Raw genomic sequence first — 8,206 nt, 5'->3', positions numbered from 1 at the left:
ATGGTGCGAATTCTGCCTTCAGAGAATGCCATGCTGTTTTTCACTGCCTCCTCTATTATGTCTTTATATCTTTTAAAGAGCTACTTACTGCAGTCCCTCAGAGCCTGTCTTGTTCACATCACTCAGGAGTGATTTTCTTTTTTCTTCTAATGAGCAAGAAATACATGAATATGCAATCCCCTTTTTGCATTACTAAGTTTTGAGCTCTTAACAATAGTATTTCTCATTTTCAATTTTGGTTCAGTGGTCCTGGAACTAATTGTTGTTTTGAAACATAAATGCTTGCTACTTCAGTTCTTGGTCTTAAAACACACACGTCAGCTAACTTTCAACGGTTAACTTACTGTTAGGAGAAGGCTGTAAGCTCAGGTAAACTTCCACCATTGTAATTATAATATGGTTTTACATTATGGATTTAAGAATTCAAAGGACACTTTCATTGTCTTTTAAAAGACATTTTTCAGCACAGTAGCATGCTATTCCAAGCACACTAGTCAGACTATTTCACTATGGACAAAATTATATTTAAGATTTCTTTTCCTCCATAAGTTCACAAGTACGATGTGTGAGGTCCCAATTTAAATTTGAACCACAACAGAAGCCACAGTTCGCAATCTACCATACTTCCTCAGTAACTAGTTCAGGCAACTGCTTCATTACAAATTTTCAGTATTTAGGGGAGCTTGAAATACTCATTTCTGTAACAAAATTCTTACCACAACGGAAGTCTTCTCATCCATTTGGTACTTTCCAGCAATACCAAAACGTGTGTTGTTACTGCCAGCAGTCCATGCAAGATTGACTGATGTCTCAACCTTATTAGTAACCTTCTGATAAACAGACCCACCAAACTCAGTGCTGTCATTCCTGTTTGTAATAGATGCAAGTGTGTCAGGCCTTGCTTTGTTTAGTAACTCTTTAGATTAACCCTTCCCCACAATGATTTGACATTATCTCCTAAAATGAACCAAGAGATCCAATACTTCCCTGAACCCAGGCTCACTACTTCCTAGCTGGAGCTGGCAGACTCCTGCTCCTATTTTTTTTTTGCACAAAACATGTTTTGCTTGCAGAATGGAACAAGACTTGCCAGAGACCTACAGTTTAAGGTTCTGACAAAAAAAAACAAACCAAACAAACCAAAACCAAAACCAACCCACCCAGATAACCTGGTTGCTTGTCTCAAGTAAGCCAGTGTGCAGTAACACATAAAGGAGACTTCAGTTATGAGAATAAGACTGAAAACAATGTTGTTGAGTTATAATCGTTTAAATACACCATCTTCAAAGCGTCTCAGGCCACCTGAATGCCAAGATTAGGGCTAAGCAGCGATGACAGCTGGAAACAAACACAATGCCACGCATGCCTTTCTCCTTCATCTTGGGCATTTCTGAGGGAGAAAGTTTCTGTGTGGAGAGTGTGATTGATAACTGGCTAGCTGCAAAAGGTCACGTAGACATGAGGGAGCTTTGCTGAGCACACAGGCACTCTCATGAGAACCAGCAAGGCGGTAAGGTTCGCATGTCCTTGAGCACAGCTGGAATACGATAACAAGACCTTGTAGCTGAAAGATATGAGGGAGAAGCACGGTAAAACAAAAACTTACTCAAACTGTGTAACCACAAAGAAATGTAGAAAGAGGCGTAGCTGACTTTTAGTCTGAGCACCAATCCTGAGCTTAACTTTTGAAATATGCATGAGCTTATTAGTGTTATTATAAAAGCATTGTATGAATTATCAATAAACGAGATTTGCCGATCACTCATATTGAGTGCCACATTTCTCCCGCCGCGGATTTCCCACAAGAACAGACTTTCCAGTTCTTAAAATCTTCTTAGTAGGAGGTGTGATGGTGCACTTTGACTAAATTGTGGTCAATTCTGTCTCCTAATAGCTGGCATCTTCAGATTCTACTGGCGGTGTTGGGAATATCTTTTCAAGAGTTGAGAAGGAAAGTGTCTTTTAAGGATTCTGATCTTCCAGTGTGATGCGTAGATACCAGTCAACATGTAGACTGATGACAGGCACAGACAGTATTCTTGGCAATTGCTTAGAAAATAAACAAAACATCAGGCAGTAGAATAATCCTGTCAACAAGGAGGATAACAGTAACTTTTCCAAGGGACAAATGTCAATGTCACTTTCAGTTACATTGCAGGAAAAAATGGTAAAAGAAATGGGTGTGACCCAGAATTCCCACAGCCAAGAGGATATGTGTGTACCAGTTTGGCTGAAATGACTGTTGCTTGTCATTCCCCAGTGACAGTTTGGAGAAGTCATCACAGGCTCTTTTAATTGATGAATACTGATGTGTATAAGTCAGGTGTCGGTATATGTATTTTCACATCCTTTTTTTTGCTTTTTCCATTGTGCTGCAGGTAATCTCAGAACAGCAGTGGCTGTGCTGAAGCAATATAAGTAGTAATCTCTGATTTTTTCCAATGATGTTTGATTGCCAAGTGATATCCTCAGCAAAGTTGGTCAGACCCTCTCAGTCCTACTCCTTGTAGCTTCTGAGTACTGAGATTGTAGAAGGCCTTACTGAAGCTGACAGAAGTAATTTTCATTGCCTTCAGTGACTTTTCAATTGGGCTGAAAGTGCTGGTTGGTCTCAAAAATACTTTGTGAGCTTTGATCTAATGAGTGGAGACCAGTGGTAAATCAAAATGGAAGGAAGAGCTTTGTGGGCAAAATGCAGTACAGGTTAATTTGCTTTTTCAAATTCTAACTTATTTAAATTTTACATCAGAAGTTGTGGAGGTCTAAATCCCTACTACCACCTTAAGGTATCTCTGCCTCATCATTGCTTAAGACACTGACTGAATGCACATAGTTTAATTTAAAGTTGATTGCATTTAATAACAGAATTTTTTAAAGCCTTTAGTCGTGTAATAATGGTAGATAGCGCTTCATTTAGTCAAGAATGACCCGATACAGTTATCTATCATTTACATTAGCAATGTTGAACCGACAGTAAATTCAATTAATTCTTCAATTTTATGCTCTTAATATTTAAAAACCTGAATCCACTTTAAAATCAATTTGCATTATTTTGAGGATGGGATTCTTAATGTTAAGCTCCTATTAAATCCGCATTTTCTCTACTGTAGGGTTGCTTTGAAGTTTTTTGTCATGTTTTTGTGGAATGTTGGTCTTAAGCAGTTTTTGTGGGTTTGTCTGTGACTTAAGGAGCTCTCTATTGGATACTGATCTATGCAGTTGAAATAGAACACTGGAAAAACATGATTTATAACAAGTGTTCTCATAGCAGACCAGGAGGTTGGGTTGATATTTCTTCTTCTTCCATCAAGGAACACCCGTGGCTGTGGGCTATAATTTATAACAACAGTGCTGCTTTGACCGCTTTTGGTTACTGTGGGCTTGTTTTCAGGAATGATGAGTATGTAGTTATCCCATCTTGAAAGAAATACATAGCACATGTGTTTATTTGGATTAATTAGTATGGTTTTATATCACAGTTGGTAGAAAGCTGGAAGAAAAGCCCAAGAGTAAAGGAATAAAGGAGGCAAACCAAACAACTGAGGGTTGTGACTGTGGTTAAAGTCCCTTATGAATTCTGAGTGCTCCAGCACCGGTTTTCTGTGAGTCACTCTTTGAAGCTCCTCATCATTTTGTTATATATATTCCAATATATGTCAGTCCTGTCAGACCCTAGAGAGAACACTTGCAGTGAGTAATTTCAGGTCTGAGTGCCACAACCAGGCTGCTGAGAAAGCTGGCCCAGCCTTTTTTTTTCTTGGTGTTTCTGATGGTTTGAGCTGCAAGTTCACTCAGCTGAGCTGCTTTGTGCTCCAGCTCTGTTTCTTTAGTGATGCTGCAATACTTGCTGCACGGCAACTCAATTGGAAAACAAAGAAATTAATGATACAGACAGAAGATCTGTTCCCAAAGCAGGGTGAAATTCTGGTGGAAGGGCTTCTGCTGCTTGAATTTTAAACACTGTGCTGTGAAACCTCTCACGTCATCTGTGGGTTAGTGGTTGTATCACCTGGGATAGTCCATCCAGGCCCTGTTGATGCAAACGTGCTTTTCACTGGTGCTGCTCCCTATTTTGGAGAATATCTGAAAATAAGGTGTGAGCAAGTACTGAAAATTTCAATTTTTGCTCCTATTTACCCACTTGCCTGCTGTTTTAATTTTGAAGTAGGGTGTCAGATAGAATCTGTCTAATGGCAGCGGTGTAAATAGCATGCCTTCAGTTCCAAACTGAAACCCCTTGCAATCAGCAGATGTCCCAGCTCAAGGAAAATGGGTTGCAAGCCCAAAACATTCACTTTCCCTGCCTCATTTCTTATGGTCTTACCAAGGAAATAGCCAGACTTGGATTGTGCTTACTCTTTGCAATGAAGAAGTTGTTAATGCTGCGTTTTCATGCTCCCATCGTCGCTGTACTCCAAATGTCTGTTCTGTGGAATGGGCAGGATTAGGCTGTTTAAGACAAAGCCACTCCACATTTACAGTGCCTGTAAGGTCCATAGTAAGAGCCCTAAATAGAAGTATCATTTCCAAGATGCCTTCTATTTTACAAGCAGCCAAACAGAAAATGAAACCCTGGGTTGAATTGTAGTCTTCCTGAAGGAAGTGTCAAAGCCTAACAAGGGAGCTTGACCCAGCTTTGTACTTGTTGTTCAGTGAAATAAACTTTAATTGTTAATGAATCCAAACACTGTTAATGAATCCAGTACTACTACTTTACTGAAAAAAGCTGCAATTACTGGACAATCCCCTGATTTTCAGCTGCTGTAAATCACTCTATCTTCACAGAATGGAGAGGGGCACTTCATTTAACAACACTGAAGAATTAAGACAGGGAAATGGCATAAAAATCAGAAAGGATCTTAGGATTATAATCAGGGGAAACAGAGTAAAGAAAAACATGTAAAGTTGGGTGTTGCTTCTGTGAAAAGAGAAGTTGTACATCCATGTGCATGTAGCTGCATTAAGGAAAAGCATTAGTATTCAAGCCAAATGATGTCATGGAAAAACCGGTTTGTTTTTTTTAAGCATGCAAAACTTCTGTCAGTTGAAAGGGGATAAGAACAGCATATTAATCAATTTGCCTCCTTACCTGTTGTTTTGTGAAGTAGTTAGGATTGCTGGCATTATCCATCTGGAATTTTATGCCAGTGGCAGATCCCTGACTGTGATGGTAGAAGGGTAAGGACCTCATCCAAATGCATCAACAGGAATAGTGTTTCACTGTGAAACTGCCAAGTATTTCAGACCGGTGCCTAATGATGCAAAAACTTGTTGTAATTATGTGTGAAGTGTAATTTATCTAATGTAATTATGAGATGTTTAGAGCCAGTCATTTGAAATAGACTCCACTTCTCTGTTAGCTTTTGACATTGGAAAGACTGTAATCATGTTGCAGACCATCAGCCCTTGGATTAAAATTTCAACCTACAGTGAGCTTCAAACTGCTTTGCATTTACCCTTAGAAGAAAAGGGAGGTTGAATAAATTTTGTTACGTTGATTTATCTTAGGAAAATGGGTGTCAAGGTTCTGAATTACAGTAATTATTGTAAGCATGTAAAATATTATCAACTACAAGATACATCTGATGTGGTGTGGATGGATTAGTGCACATGCTAAGACCAATTTGAGAACATTTCAAGTTTTGCTACGTTTGCTAGGGCTAGTTACATCCACTTAAAATACAGATTGACTCTAAAATGGCAGTGGTTTGCAGGTCCTAAGTGTTGGGACTTTGGTTAAAGCAAAAGGAACAAAATAATTCTTTTTCTTTTAGCTTGTCATGCAGTTTGTGCTAAGGCTTTCAGTAGTACTTTATTGTGACAGCTCATTTCCCTTTTCATTTGATGCCCTCATATACACCTTGTCACTCTATTAAACCAGAAAGATTTAGTTTCTTAAAGAGCCTTCAATGAAGCTGTTATAAAGCCTTTTCTCAAAACAACAAATATGGAGCCTGAACACATGAGATTACATTGTTTTAGTTTATGTTGCTTTCTTGAGGAAATAAAAACAGGAGAGAGCAAGAGTTAATTGCTTAATAAGTATCAGCTATTATCATTGTTGAAGGTTGGGTTTGTTCCTTCTTTCTCTGGGGAATTTTTTCCCCACGGGTTGCCAAGGGGACCGGGTGTTGGATACTTGAGAGTGCTTGGCTGAAACAAAGAGATGGACAAAAGGTGGAAGGGGGAGATAACGCAGGTAAAAGACACAGCTTGAGGCAGCTGCGTGCTTTTCTGCTTCCGGCGTTCGGAAGACGCGGGTCGGCCGCTCCTCGAGGATCTCAGCCGCCGCAAAGCACGCCGAGCAGAAGCTGAATCGCTTTTCTGCCTCGCCTTCGAACTTCTTCGGCGCTGCTCCTCTTGCTGCAGCGTGACCCTGCACTCCCTGCGCTGCCGGGACATCCTGCCCCTGCCTGCCGGGACACCCTACCATCCCAACTACCAACCCAAAACTTTTCCACTGTTCCAACTTAATACTCTAAAAATCCTACAAAAACACCAAAACCAAACTACCCTAAGTTTTGTAAAACAAAGCCCTCAAAGTTCTAAGTACTGTTGTCATTTGTCATTAATGCTGTAGTTGTTTAGTAGAGAGAAAAAGTTTTTTTTTGTGTTTGTTTGCTTTGTATTACATACTAATAAAAAACTACTATTCCTGTTTCCCAAATCTTTACCAAAAAACCTCTAATTGTAATTTTACCTAGCAAATACCTGTCTTCCTAAACCAAGACAATCATCAAAAGGGTTCATAATTTTGAGTTTCATTTTTATTTTGACCAGAACACTTTTAGATAATAAATGTTGCAATTGAATCTTGGTTGTTTTAGGAAGTTGTTAAAACAAGCTAAATGTTTTCCATTTATGGATAACAAACTGATGCTCTAAGTTTAGGAATTACTGTGCCAAAATTTGAGTATTTCTTTCATTTCCTTGTAACCCGTAAAACTGACTGTTTCTGGTTATTCTGGGACCTTTGAACTAGGGGTCTTACCTCAGGCGGGATGTCAAAAGAATATATAGATTGTGATGCTGTTTTCTCTCCATTACTAGGAACAGTTTTTTATCTGGGCAAGTTGTGATTCAGACAATGCCACTAGATTTCTACCTGAGAATCTGCCTTTTGTGGCCTGTTTTATGGGTATTTTCACTTTTTTCATTGCAAGTTTTTAGGATTTTCTAAGTGTGTGTTTCTAAAAAAGCAGCACCCAAATTAATTGCATCTTATCAGTACGTAAGAACTACTTTATGGCATTTTAACCTGCAAACACTATGATAGCGTGTGTGGAAATGGAATTTAACTCACTTGGCGGACTTGAAATATATCCCTAAGCAGTAATTGCAACATCTTATCAAATTCTCGAGCAGGAAACCAACCTTTTTCTAAATGGAATTTTTATGAACTATTTTAAGGACTGTTTACTGGAAAGCTGCCTAATCACTGCATTCCCTGGGTAATGGCTGAAATAAGTGTGCTGAATTAGTAGCAGGAAGATGCTCAACTACTCTGGCAGGGAAGAGTTGATACTGCTTTTGCTAATGCATGTAAATCACAGAGAAAATTCTGAATATGGAGAAAATTTTTATCAATAGCCCCATTTAATTGTATCCTTCATTTGAACGGTGCCTTGCTTCAGCGATTTTTAAGGAAATTATTGAGACTATTTTTTTAAGTGGTAGAAGTAATAATTAAAACCCATCCATGAAAAGATTTGGGAATACATTTAATTGATAGAAAGATTAGGTATATCAGGGGAAAAATCCACTTTGCTGGCATTCTTCTGGTTTTGGGTCTTGGTGAAGGAACTAAAATGGGTTAAGAGGAAATTGCTTGTTCCACAGTGTGCTGTGTGTGGCTTCCTGGGGATTTTACCTTTACGGTGAGTGTTCCTCTGAACACAATGAAGCTGCAAGCGTGTGCTAAATCCAGTTAAGGAGATTTCCAGTCTAGTCTTTTGGCTCTGGAAGTTAGATGTTTCCATATTCTTCTAAAAAAGAATCATTGCTTTCTGTTCAGTGCCTGCATTCACAGCTGTCTGGTTTTTACCTTTTCTTCAGCTGCCTCTTCTCCACACAAGTGCCCTTGTCTACGTAACTCTTTCTTTTATGGCAGCTGTTCAATAGCTGGAGTTAAGCTTCTTGCCCTACTCTGAATTTCCAATTTCCCGTTTGAGGATGAGGCAATCACCGCTGACTTCCCAGAGGGCAC

Source organism: Chamaea fasciata, unplaced genomic scaffold, assembly GCF_029207755.1.
Source record: "Chamaea fasciata isolate MVZ Bird 193981 ecotype frontalis unplaced genomic scaffold, bChaFas1.0.hap1 SCAF_38, whole genome shotgun sequence".
Lineage (NCBI taxonomy): Eukaryota > Metazoa > Chordata > Aves > Passeriformes > Sylviidae > Chamaea > Chamaea fasciata.
Note: the sequence above shows the minus strand (reverse complement) of the source record.